This window comes from Phyllobates terribilis, unplaced genomic scaffold, assembly GCF_046119375.1.
Source record: "Phyllobates terribilis strain yellow unplaced genomic scaffold, ASM4611937v1 Scaffold_8__6_contigs__length_399053987, whole genome shotgun sequence".
NCBI classification, from domain to species: Eukaryota; Metazoa; Chordata; class Amphibia; order Anura; family Dendrobatidae; genus Phyllobates; species Phyllobates terribilis.
The window spans coordinates 156,148,820-156,162,399 of record NW_027362768.1 but is presented as its reverse complement, the minus strand read 5'-3'; positions in this window follow the sequence as shown (position 1 = coordinate 156,162,399).

The following is a 13,580-nucleotide window of genomic DNA, read 5'->3' as shown; positions in this document are numbered from 1 at the left end:
TGCTGGCGGAGCAGTCAGAGTGTCCAGGCGAGAATTGACATTCCGCAGGTGACCCAGGATGGACTCCTGTTGGGACCTCTGGCGGGACAGTTCATGACACAGGTCCGAGAGCGAGGGAGCTTGGGTGCCACCGGGTTCCATGGCCCGAGCAAACTGTAACGGGTCTGGAGGCGGAACCTCTGAGCTACTATACAAGGGGGCGGTCCTTGTAAGGGAGCGGGTGGCAATCAGGGATGACGGGCAGGCAGTCACAGCAGGTGACCGGGACAGTCTCTGAGTGGACGGGCTGGAGGTCACGGAAAGTGACCGGGGCAGTCTCTGGATAAACGGGCAGGGAGTTACGGCAAGTGACCGGGGCAGTCTCTGGATGAACGGGCAGGGAGTTACGGCAAGTGACCGGGGCAGTCTCTGGGTAAAGGGTAGGTACGACCTGTGATGGCAGAGCCTCCGGGTAGGCTAGCAGGCAGGTAACAGGTGTGCGCTCCCAGGTGAGCGGGCAGGAGTCTCTGGAAAGGCAGATGGTCACAGCACGTGACGGCGGAGCCTCCAGGTAGGCTAGCAGGCAGGTAACAGGTGTGCGCTCCCAGGTGAGCGGGCAAGCTGGTCCATAGACAGACTGACAGGAGTTGGAAGGCAGACCGTCGGACCTCAGGCTAGCAGGCAGGTGACTGGATATCAGGCAGGACAAAGGCAGCAAGCTGGCAGGAATCTGGCAGGTAACTGGCAACGGGACCTGAGGGCTGAAGCACAGGTGAGACACAGGTGCAAACAACATTGCTCGGGCACCTCCATTTTGGAGGAGGTGCCCTTTATATGGGAGGTGCTCCGGCAATTGGCCGGGGACTCCTTAGGACGGCGCGCGCGGTCCCTTTAAGAGAGGGGGAGCGCGCGCGCGCGCCCTAAGCACACTGCCGGGGAAGGAGCGCGCGCCGGAAGCAGCGGGGAGAGCAGCGCTGGAGGACGCCGCGCCAGGAGCGGGGAGGTGAGAGGGACGGCGTCTCTGCCTAGAACGGGGCAGAGACGTCGATGCTACATCCATGTTGTGTATCCCCCCCCCCCCCCAATTCATTACAAGTCCATGTTGTGTGCTCCCCCCCCAATTCATTACAAGTCCATGTTGTGTGCTCCCCCCCCCCCAATTCATTACAAGTCCATGTTGTGTGCTCCCCCCCCAATTCATTACAAGTCCATGTTGTGTGCTCCCCCCCCCATTCATTACAAGTCCATGTTGTGTATTCCCCCCCCCCAATTCATTACAAGTCCATGTTGTGTGCTCCCCCCCCAATTCATTACAAGTCCATGTTGTGTGCTCCCCCCCCCAATTCATTACAAGTCCATGTTGTGTATCCCCCCCCCAATTCATTACAAGTCCATGTTGTGTGCTCTCCCCCCCCCCCAATTCATTACAAATCTATGTTCGGTATCCTCTCTTTCAATCCCTAATTTATATATGGCAGATGTGCACACTGGATATATAAAATGGGCTCCGGATCAATGATCGCTAGACACAGTGAAAGTGTTGGCTGTGCTGCATCAATTGCTATGATCAGAGCTAGATTCAACTCCAGCAGTTTAACCCCTGATATGCTGCTGTCAATAGTGACAGCGGCATTTAAGAGGTTGCAAAAATGGAAAGCGAAGAGTGGCCCACTGATACTATGTCGTCCTGATGGGCCCACACAGACCTAGAGACGACCATTGGCTAAGCCAAATCCTTTTACTAGATCACTTTTATTCAGTTCTATTCACATTAGTGTCATGGCTTCCGTTCCTAATGGGACAGGAACGATGATGATAATTATGTGGGATTTGTTTTTGAGCCTATGCTATAATAAAATCTGTCAGGCTTCCGGTTCTGTAAACTGTGTTATTTTTTTTTTTTTTGCAAAAAATACTAATACCCCTGATTGAAAGCAGGGGGAGAGAACCTGACTCCATACATTTCCTAGTGCCTGTTCCTGTTCCAATCACTTGGTGACAGTCAAATAAATCAAAATCATTCATTTACGCTATTTTTCTTTATGACTGTCTGAATCCGGCCATACAAACATAAAAAAATGTCATCCTGCACATATATAACATATCACTGCTAAACATGATGTGCCCCGTGTCTGGGATTATGTAGATCAAGACGTCAATGTTTACATTCAAACACGTGGGGCAGAACAAAAATATTAAGGCTCAGACAAAATGTCAGTCTGCGTAAGAATGTGTAATTGTCTTGATGGTCCTTTGGGACCCCAAAATATTGCTGGAACCTGGAAAGGATTAAACTGCACATTCCCCCCATGTCCTGACACATCACAAGACTTGGGTGTAATATTCATGTCTGCCACAAGAGGGATTTATAAACCCAGAAGACCAGAGATTTCTGCAGTGTGATGCTATTTTATGGGATTATGGTCACGTGACATCATAAATGATCAAACATTGTATTTTTCACATAAATGGAAGAGGTTTAGCAGAACTTATATTAAAAAAGCAAAAACAGATTATTACTATTGTTTTAAATAACACCTTACAACCATGATATATTAAGAGATGGAATTATTATTATTATTTATTTTTAAAGCACCATTAATTCCAAGATGCTGTATATATGAGAAGGGGTCACATACATAGAACACAAAAATACAGTATACAAACTGTGACAGACTGGTACAGACGGGGAGACAGGCTTACAATCTATAGGTTAGTAATAATATATCGTTATATGGAATGAATATCCATTCATTCTTGATGGTACTGCTGGAGATAGTTAATCTTTGCAATTGGCAGGAAGGAAGGTAGGAGCCACCTGTGCCCAAGAGCTCACAATCTAAACAAGAGGCCGACGAGTAAAAGCTGCAAATCTACAGGGGTGACCCAGTAATTATAACTATGACCAAGGTACTGCAGTGATGTCACCATGATTTCATAGGACGAGAAGTCTATCTATCATCTATCTATCATCTATCTATCTATCATCTATCTATCATCTATCTATCTATCTATCATCTATCTATTATCTATCTATCATCTATCTTTATCTATCTATCTATCTATCATCTATCTATCATCTATCTATCTATAATCTATCTATCTATGGTATATACTTATCCATCTATCTATCTATCTATCTATCATCTATCTATCTATCTATCTATCTATCTATCATCTATCATCTATCTATCTATCTATCATCAACTATCTCTCTATTATCTATCATCTTTCTATTTATCTATTATCTATTATTTGTCTATTATCTATCTATCTATATCTCATGACTTATCCTTTGGTTGTCAAAATATGATAAACTGTCCTGTGCCATCAACTTTGGTGACATCTTGTGGCAATCTTGTGTAAGTGTAGGTGCCATGAGTGACTATTCTGTAACTTTTCCATTTGAGACCTCTATTCCTTTGAAGCGCCACTCCAGTGTTTTTTTTTTATTGCAGTGCTAGAGTGGTGCTACTAATGTAAGATCCCTGTACCTAATATTACATTTACCACCTACCGTCTTCTTTTTTTTAAACCAATTATTTTTATTTAGGTTTCAAAAATTTACAGCAAACAGTTATCAATATACATATAACAATTCACTTAACGTGTAGTAATACAGTCAAAACCCTCTCCCCCCTCCCCCCTCCCGCCAATACTCCTAATGCCGGGCATACCTGGGAACATTGACAATCATATTACCGCCATCCATGCGGACCATATTTTCCCAAAAGTTCTCTCTCCATGCCTCCGCCTGTAAATGCTTTCCTCTAAATGCATTACCGTACGTGTCTGAGCAATAAATTCCCTCCTAGTGGGGGGTTCCGAATCTGTCCATTTTCGTGCTATTAGTTTGCGTGCCACATATAGCAATCGCGCTATCGCCACTTTGTAATGTTCTGAGACAGGTATTCTATCCACCTCCCCCAAAACACACAGCACCGGGTTTCTGTCAATTGTACATGTATAAGCCCTCTCAATTTTGTTAACAACGACCAACCAATAAGCCACTAGCCGTGGGCATGACCATAGCATGTGTAGCAGTCCGGCCTGGTCCGTGCCACATCTAGGGCAACTGGAATCTCCCCTCAAGCCCGCCTTGTACAGGCGCAGCGGTGTTTTGTATGTCCTATGTATTATGTATAATTGGGAGATCCGTGCCTGCTCGCTTAGAGAGATCTTCGGGACATATTCTAGAATTGCCTCCCATTGTTCTGTTGTGAGGGTACCCACCTCCCTTTCCCATTTACTCTTTGCAATGAAGTGATTTCCCCCCAGATAGGAGTGCAGTAGGTCATGATATAAGCTCGATATGACTCCCCTCGTCCCTCCCTTCATACATACAGAGTCTAGTACAATGTCACCCTGAACCGTCATGGCTCCCAATCCACACTGTGCCCTCCAAGCATGTCAAAGCCTATAGTATTGAAATCCCCATACCAAAGGCAAATCAAATTCTTCTCTCAATTTCTCAAAGGTCTTCAGGTCCGTTCCACTCTGCAGCTGGCACACATATCTCACTCCTTGCGCCTTCCAATTGCCCATTTGACACAGCTTATTAAGTTCCGGCAGATGTTCATTGCCCAACACCGGTGAGTACTTAGTCAGCCCGTCCACCCCCCTGATCTTTTTAATAGTGTCCCATACCTTCTGAGTCAAGCCTAAGGTAGGATATATTGCTCCCAATTTCTTAAAGGTACCATCCTCTAACGCCTGGACCAGTGGGCGTCTCCCCGACACATGTACCAGCACCCGGCAAGCTGCCCCTCCACAATCGGGTTCTCTCCATCCCCTGACATGCTGGCCCTGTACTGCCAAGAAATAGACCCAGGGATTGGGTGCGGCCAATCCTCCCTCCTCCTTCCCATTTTGCAGCGTTCCCAATTTAATCCTTGCCTGCCTCTTGCCCCATATCAAGGATCTGAAGATAGAATCAATACCCTGAAACCGTTTTTTTGGTAGCCATATCGGTGAGTTGTGCAAAACGTACATTAGTTGTGGCATAAGGACCATCTTAATCAGGTTAGTTCTACCCGTCACCGTCAAAGCCAATTGGCACCATGCGCCTATTTTCTTTTTAAATTTCTCTAGCAGAGGAACTAAATTCAGATCCGTGAATCGTGTCAATGGAAGCGCCACCCATATCCCAAGGTATTTAAATTGTGAAACCAGCTGGAGCTGCTTCCCCCTCTCATCTATCTCCTCCGCTTTTATTGGTCTATCTACAGCCATGACATAAGACTTGTGCCAGTTTATCTCCAGTCCCGAAATGCTCCCAAAGTGTTTAATTACATCCATCGTGCACCCCAATGTCTCTCCTGCATTTTCCAGAAATAACAGGATGTCATCGGCATACAGTGATATTTTTTCTTCCAGCTTCCCAAATTTAAATCCGACCACTCCTCTCTCAGCTCTTATTTTGGCCGCCAGGGGCTCCACTGCCACCGCAAACAATAGCGGGGACAGCGGGCACCCCTGCCTTGTGCCCCTATGTAAGTCAAACATCCCGGACCGTTCACCATTCACCTTAACTACCGCCCTTGGGGATGAGTACAATAACTTCACCCAGGCCATGAATGCGGGGCCAAATCCCATTATTTCCATGATTTTCCATAAATATTTCCATTCCACGCTATCAAATGCTTTTCTAGCGTCCAATGACATCACTATTCTCCCGCCACCATTATCAGCAGGCAGCTGCATATTAAGAAATAATCTTCTCAAGTTAACAGCCGTGGAGCAGTTGGGCATAAAGCCCGACTGGTCCTCGTGAATAACAGTATGCGCAACCCCGGTGAGCCGGGTGGCCAGGATCTTAGCGAGTATTTTGACATCCGTTGTCAACAACGATATGGGCCTATACGACTCCGCATCCATGGGGTCTTTCCCCTCCTTTGGCAGAACCACTATCACCGCTTCCTCCATTGATCTCGGTAACGCCCCCTTCACCAAAGCCTCATCAAACACAGATTTCAATTTTGGAGCTAGCAGTTCCACCAGCTCCCTGTACACCTCCCCAGGTAGACCATCAGCACCCGGTGATTTGTTATTGGGCATAGACAGAATTGCACATTCCACCTCCTCCACACTCACAGGTTCATCCAACCTCATCCTATCTTCCTCAGACAATTTAGACAGTGAGATGCCTTCCAAAAATTCCTCTACGGCCCCCTCCGTGTCCCGTACTCTTGAATTGTACAGTGCCATGTAATATTCCTTGAAGACCTCCAATATGTCCTTTGTGTCTGTCAGAGTCGTCCCCGTTTGGTCTCTCAACCTGTACACCCTGGAAGACTCCCTCTGTGCCGCAGATATCACCGCCAACAAGTGACCCACTCTCTCTCCTTCCTCAAAGAATTGGGCTTGCTGAAATGCCCTTTTCCTCTCAGCTTGCATCATGTGCAGTTTATTAACTGCCTCCTGTGCCAATTTTAGTCTATTGTGAGCTACACTCGTTGGCGCCAAAATCATGTCTGCCTCTGCCCTTGTCAAGTCATCCTTTATTTGTTGATCTGCCAATTTAGTTTTGGTCTTACACCGTGAGATCTCACTTATAAAGAGTCCCCTCGTAAATGCCTTCATAGCCTCCCACACCACTGTGGCCTCAGCACTCCCTTCATTCACTTGGAAGACGTGCTCTAGTTCTTTGGTTATGCCACCCATATCCACCACTTTAAGCCACGTCGGGTGAAGACGCCAACCTCCCCTCTGACCCTGAGCAGATCCCACTAGAAGCGTGACAACCATAGGACTATGATCCGATAGAGTCCTCTGTAGGTATTCCACCTCCCCAACCATCCCATCCATAGCAGTATCCCCAAAAGCCAGGTCTATCCTTGACAGTGTTCCGTGTGTAGCCGAATGACACGAGAAGGTCCTCTTACCCTCATTTCGTACTCTCCACCGATCCACCAGCCCCAGCTCCCCCACGTAGGTGCCAAATGCAGTCATTCCGTCCCGTCCAGCTTCCATACCTGCCGGACGTACTTTATCCCAGTAATCATTCATGGTGTTGTTAACATCTCCCATAATCAACATCGGAGCCTCCCCCCATCTGGCCGTCAAGTCCATTACTGCTTGAAGTTCCTTTTTAGAATAAGGTGGAGGGATATATAAAGCCACTAAAATCATTTTGTGTCCATACAATCTGCACGCAATCCATACATACTGCCCTTCACTGTCTACTTGCACTGCCAGCTCTTCATAATGTGCGTTTTTGTGTATTAAGACTGACACCCCCCTGGAGTACGAGGAATAAGTGGAATGATATGTCTTTAACATCCACCCTCTCGATAGCCAGTGCCTAGTATCTCTAGTGAGATGGGTCTCCTGTAAGCACGCAATCATAGGATCACAAGATCTGATGTGATTCAGAACTGCTGCCCTCTTAATCCTGTCAGATATACCACGTACATTCCAACTTAAAATCCGAACCGTACGGTTACTCATTGTGCATTAGAAAAAACAATCCACCATCATCAAGTAACATCTTTCCATTTTGTTCCCAAGCATACCAGGTCAAACAGCATAAGCAACCCCATTTTCCCGCAAATCCAATCCATCCAACTCCCCCCCTCCCTCCACCCTTCTCTTGTCACTCTCTTCCCAACGTGAGAGTGGGAGCTCAAAGAACCTGAGCAACATCGTAGTATACCGCATATCAACATGCGCCATGTCCTCCTCCAGCATTGGCAGTCTCTCCACCACATAATCAATAGTATGCATAGTCCCGAACCATTAATCAAACAAATTAACTATAAAACTATAAAACGTAGATCCCAGCGGGGGTTTCTCCCCCTCCTCTGCGGTTTTGCAGAGCAATGCAGAGCCACAACCCTGTCCAGTGGTCAGGATAGCAGGGTCGTGCATTCACCGTGCCGAGTCCTCAGCTTCTCTCAATTTGCTCCGGTTCCGCTCCAACCACGAGGCGGCCTCTACCGGTGACGGGAAAAAATGGACCTTTCCAAAGGCTTCCACTCTTAATTTGGCAGGATAAATTGTAGAGTATTTCACATTCAAAGAGCGGAGCTGTTTCTTCACTTCACCATACCGTAGCCGCAGCTTTTGCACCTCAGCCGAGTAATCCGGGTATATTTCAATGCGTTTGCCCTCCAGGGTAAGATCTGTCAATTTTCTGGCCTTACGTAAGATAGTGTCCCGGTCTCTGCAGTTCAGGATTCTGGCTAACATCGTACGAGGGCCCTCTCCAGGCACTGGGGGTCTCATGGGCACTCGATGGGCACGCTCCACAGCAAACACCCTCGACAGGATATTAGACCCAAACTTTCCCAGCAGCCAGGTTTCAACAAAGGTCGTGGGGTCAGCACCCTCAGCTCTTTCAGGGATGCCCACAATACGCAAATTGTTCCTGCGTGACCGGTTTTCCAGGTCATCGTTTTTGTTAGCCACTACCGTGATCCTCTGAGTGTGCTGTTGCTGCGTCTTTTGCACTGAGGTTAAATGATCTTCTGTTACACCAACTCTGCCCTCCACCTCAGTCAATCTGGCTGTAACTTTCTGCATAGAAGCCTCAATGCCTCCCAAGTCGGCTTTCAGACCATTCACCTGCTTTGTCAGAGCAGTTTAAGCAGTCTTGCAGTATAAGACAGCCTGGAATACATCTCGCAGAGTCGGCTCTGCCTCATCTGAACTTTCAGCTGCCAGCACAGTGTCACCACCCCCCTCCTCCTGCTGTTCATTATGTAGCACAGGCACAGGCATCTCCTCACCATCTTCCTCCTCATCTCCATGCTTCTCACTGCCTTCACTTCCTTCTTCATCTGCCTTCATGCCCCTCGCATACCTGTGCAGCCGTGCTGAAGCCTCCAGCCTCCGTGCATAGGCTGTGTTCCTCCTTCCCGCCTCTTTCTCTGTCTCGGTGCCATCTTGGGCTGAGGCACTGCTGCAGGCCCCGGCATCCTTCTGCCTTTTGCGGCCCATGTTGGACTCTCTGAGTCTGGCAGAAGCTCGCCTCTGACTCCCGGGACCCTCAGACAGCAGTTCCTGATAAGGGATTTGGCTGGTTCGGGCTCTGTGCAGGATAATTGAAGCTAATGGTGGTGGAGAGGCACTGCCACCCGACCTCTCACATCAAGAGCTAGGCCACGCCCACCACCTACCGTCTTCAGCTCTTCCCAGCGCCCCTCCGGTTGCCATCTTGTGGGACTGACCTGAAGTCAGAGGTATCAGTCACAAGCTCTCAATGCCACTCTATGAGAGACTGAACGAGGCTGTCATAGACTTGCATTGAGAAGTGACCTCCGGCTCCCCCAGCAAACACTGGAGCGATTCCTCAGGTCACAAACTGCTGGAGACCGAGCAGAGCAGTGCTGATAAAAGATGAATATGGCGGCTTGTGAGTTTTTTGAAAGTCCATTAACATGCAGCCATTACTGCACCCTATTAGCTGTCACTCAGCTTTCTTAGGAACCTGAACAGCAGATCTACCTTGTGACACGATTTGCATATCTTTATATACCTGGGAACTCTTGGTTTTCAGCTCTGCAGCTGAGCAGAATATATGACAGCTCCACAGTAAAGACTTTCTATTTCCAATCTTCTTTCTTCCTAAATTACTTTATTTCTTTTGACCATTAGATTTCCAAAATCCTGAATTCCTATAGATGGAAGCTGTCAAATGCTCAATAGGGAATTTTATAAGATTGGAGCATCTGACACCAGCGTCAGCGGGATTCCCTCTTGTCCGCATCTGTTGATGCTGATATTTTTAATATATTGGGGCACCCCCTCCCTCAAACAAGGGATTGCAACATTGATTCCCTTATGAGCTGCAAAACCACATTTGTTAAAGGGATTTTCCAGTTTCAGAAAACCCCTGTCCCCTCAGCTGCAGTTTATAAAAAAAAACAAAAAAAACTTTCTTTACTCAACCTCTTTGGGTCCCGCGCTGAGTTTTCCCCACTGCTTCCGGTGTCTGTTATTGTCTGCAGCATGAGCTCATTGATTGGCTGCAGCACTGTTAACATGATACCAGTACTGCAGACAATAACAGACACCAGGTTCAGCGGTGGAGACTCTGCGCTGGACCTGGTGAAGGTGAGAAAGGCACAGCTTAGCTTTGTTTTTTTAAATAACAAACTGTAACTGGGGGACAAGGGTTTTCCGAAACTGAGAAAAGCCCCTTTAAATCAACTCCATTCCTGTTATGATACTTTGTAGACGGCTCGGAAGCTTTTTGGCTGACATAAGCGCATTGTGGTCGTCTCGGACCGTTGACGTTGGTTCGATAATTGATAATGAAAATGATTCTTCAGTGTTACTACATCTCAGAAAAGCTTAGTTACTTGTTGACAAAATTGTGGAAATTTCTTCTTCATATATTGTGGACATTCCCATTAGGAAAGTAATTTTTCTTCTTAATCTCATGTCTTGGGGTCACCGATTAACCCTTCCTCTTCTTTGGCCTTCATGTTATTGGGTATGTCTGCACTTATACAAGGGAGAGCGGTCCCTGCACACATATTGCTGGCCACTATCCTGGCCATTACACAGGAATGGAGGAAACTCCCTGGTCCCAACTCTATTAGCAGAAAACAGAACCTGCTCTTATGAAGAAATGTCGGCTCATAAGGATCACACTTTCCCCAAGTTCACGATGGCTTCGAAGATCACATGAAGTCATTATCGGACTTTACTCCTCCTTGGTCGGGCCTCATCTGGAATACTGCGTCCAGTTCTGGGAACCACATTTTAAAAAAGACATAAGAAAACTGGAGCAAGTTCAGAGAAGAACTACCAGGATGGTGAGCAGACTGCAAACTATGTCCTTCAAGGAACGGGTAAAGGATCTGGGAATGTTTAGCTTGTAAAAAAGAAGACTGAGAGGAGACTTAATAGCTGTCTACAAATATCTAAAGGGATGTCACAGTGTAGAGGGATCATCCTTATTCTCATTTGCACATGAAACACGAGAAGCAATGGGATGAAACTGAAAGGGAGAAGATACAGATTAGATATTAGAAAAACTTTTTGACAGTGAGGGTGATCAATGAGTGGAACAGGCTGCCACGAGAGGTGGTGAGTACTCCTTCAATGGAAGTCTTCAACCAGAGGCTGGACAGACATCTGTCTGAGATGGTTTAGTGAATCCTGCATTGAGCAGGGGGTTGGAGACGGGTCCCTTCCAACTTTTAACATTCTATGAACATCTGATATTGAATCCTAGAAATATGTGGGGTCTTTATTGGTAGCCTTCGGACAAATATAGAGATGCCTGGGAGAGTTTGGATTTGTTTTGTCTAGTTCATTGTTCACTTGTATTTTTGTCAAACTATTAAAACGATTTATAGTAATGACTTATTCATCCTTTTTTTTATGTAAATCAACCTGTATATTTCTGAGCTTCTCTCAGCTGATCTATTACCACAGAACACATCAAAGTTGAATGCACAGAGAAATAAAGAGCCTGAAAAAGCCGAACGGTGCAACATTTTTATTGCAGAGATGATATTTAGCCAAAAATGCATGCGTTAAAGAAAATAACAAAATGTCCCCATGGCTGGGCAACCCCTAGATTATCTCCATAAGGAGCTTAACAGAAAAGCTGGATAACTCTTCTATCTGACCATCATTACTCCTAGACATGATCAGGCTGAATTTCCATCTTTTGCATTTCCTCTTCCAAAATTTTGTATATTAATGTAGCATATGTAGCCCAACAAGGTGGCATTGGAAACTATGACTCAAAAATGTTCTGCCTGCACAAACACTGGGAGATCCCCTCTATTTTGGGGAGGCTCCAGACAATCTAGACAAGCCGGGAAGTGTGGTGCAACCGTGTGATACTCTCCTCCTCTGCCACCTTCACTTGCTGTCCGACAAACAGTAGAAAAGGATGATGAAAGCTAGTGATATATGACTGTAGGATCAGACTACAGTGGGTTTATTTGTAGTCTGTAGCCATGGAGACAGATAGGTCTGAATAGGAGCTGTATGCACAAAATAGTAACTTTAATAAAACTAATTGGAAAGTTGCTACTTTTTTTATTTTGCATTGAAAACTTTGCCATCAACTTGACAAAAGTATTGAAAAGTTCTCTCTGGCCCGGCACTGACTATCCCGTACTATGGATTAAAAGAGCTGCAATGTGTTCTCCTGCGTCTGCCACAAGTCAGCATTTCAGAAACCATCTGTCTGACACTCGGTCATTGGAGAGCCGAGGGCGGTAACACAATACAAGCAGCCCTGAACAATGTGCCTTATATAAGGAGCAGATTGTTTGCTGCACCGTGCAGTGATCCTCCGGCGCGGCCGGTACACCGCCATGACACACACCTGGTTTACACATTGGATTCAGTGTTTGCTGGTTTGAAGCCACTTGGGACAGCGCTGGGATTCTCCGGGAGGAGGATATCACCCACATGAGGTTCCTTTCCTTGTGCTGACTCTAGTCCCTCCTGACAGTTTGATTATGGTGTCAGACTTTTTATCATTACAAGTTCTGAATCATACAGCAGACTGCTGAAAAGTCAGAAAGCAAGTGCTGCAGGTAACACTAGACCACACTGGACAGTATGCAATCATATAGCGAAAAGAAGGGATCAGATCAGGTGACTTAAATAGCTAGGGTTTAAAGGGTTCACCCACTTTTATTTTAACAAATGTGTTTGCCACATGATTTTGTGGCACTTACAGTGGGTACGGAAAGTATTTAGACCCCTTTAAATTTTTCACTCTTTGTTTCATTGCAGCCATTTGGTAAATTCTAAAAAGTTCATTTTTTTCTCATTAAAGTACACTCTGCGCCCCATCTTGACTGAAAAAAACCCAGAAATGTAGACATTTTTGCAAATTTATTAAGAAAGAAAAACTGTAATGTCACGTGGTCATAAGTATTCAGACCCTTTGCTCAGTATTGAGGAGAAGCCCCCTTTTGAGCTAGTACAGCCATGAGTCTTCTTCGGAATGATGCAACAAGTTTTCCACACCTGGATTTGGGGATCCTCTGCCATTCTTCCTTGCAGATCCTCTCCAGTTCCGTCAGGTTGGATGGTGAACGTTGGTGGACAGCCATTTTCAGGTCTCTCCAGAGATGCTCAATTGGGTTTAGGTCAGGGCTCTTGCTGGGCCAGTCAAGAATGGTCACAGAGTTGTTCTGAAGCAACTCCTTTGTTATTTTAGCTGTGTGCTTAGGGTCATTGTCTTGTTGGAAGGTGAACCTTCAGCCAAATCTGAGATCCAGAGCACTCTGGAAGAGGTTTTCATCCAGAATATCTCTGTACTTGGCCGCATTCATGTTTCCTGCAATTGCAACCAATCGTCCTGTCCCTGCAGCTGAAAAACACCCCCATAGCATGATGCTGCCACCACCATGTTTCACTGTTGGGATTGTATTGGGCAGGTGATGAGCAGTGCCTGGTTTTCTCCACACATACCACTTAGAATTATCACCAAAAAGTTCTATCTTTGTCTCATCAGACCAGAGAATCTTATTTCTCAGCGTTTGGGAGTCCTTCATGTGTTTTTGAGCAAACTCTATGCAGGCTTTCATATGTCTTGCACTGAGGAGAGGCTTCCGTCGGGCCACTGTGCCATAAAGGCCCGACTGGTGGAGGGCTGCAGTGATAGTTGACTTTGTGGA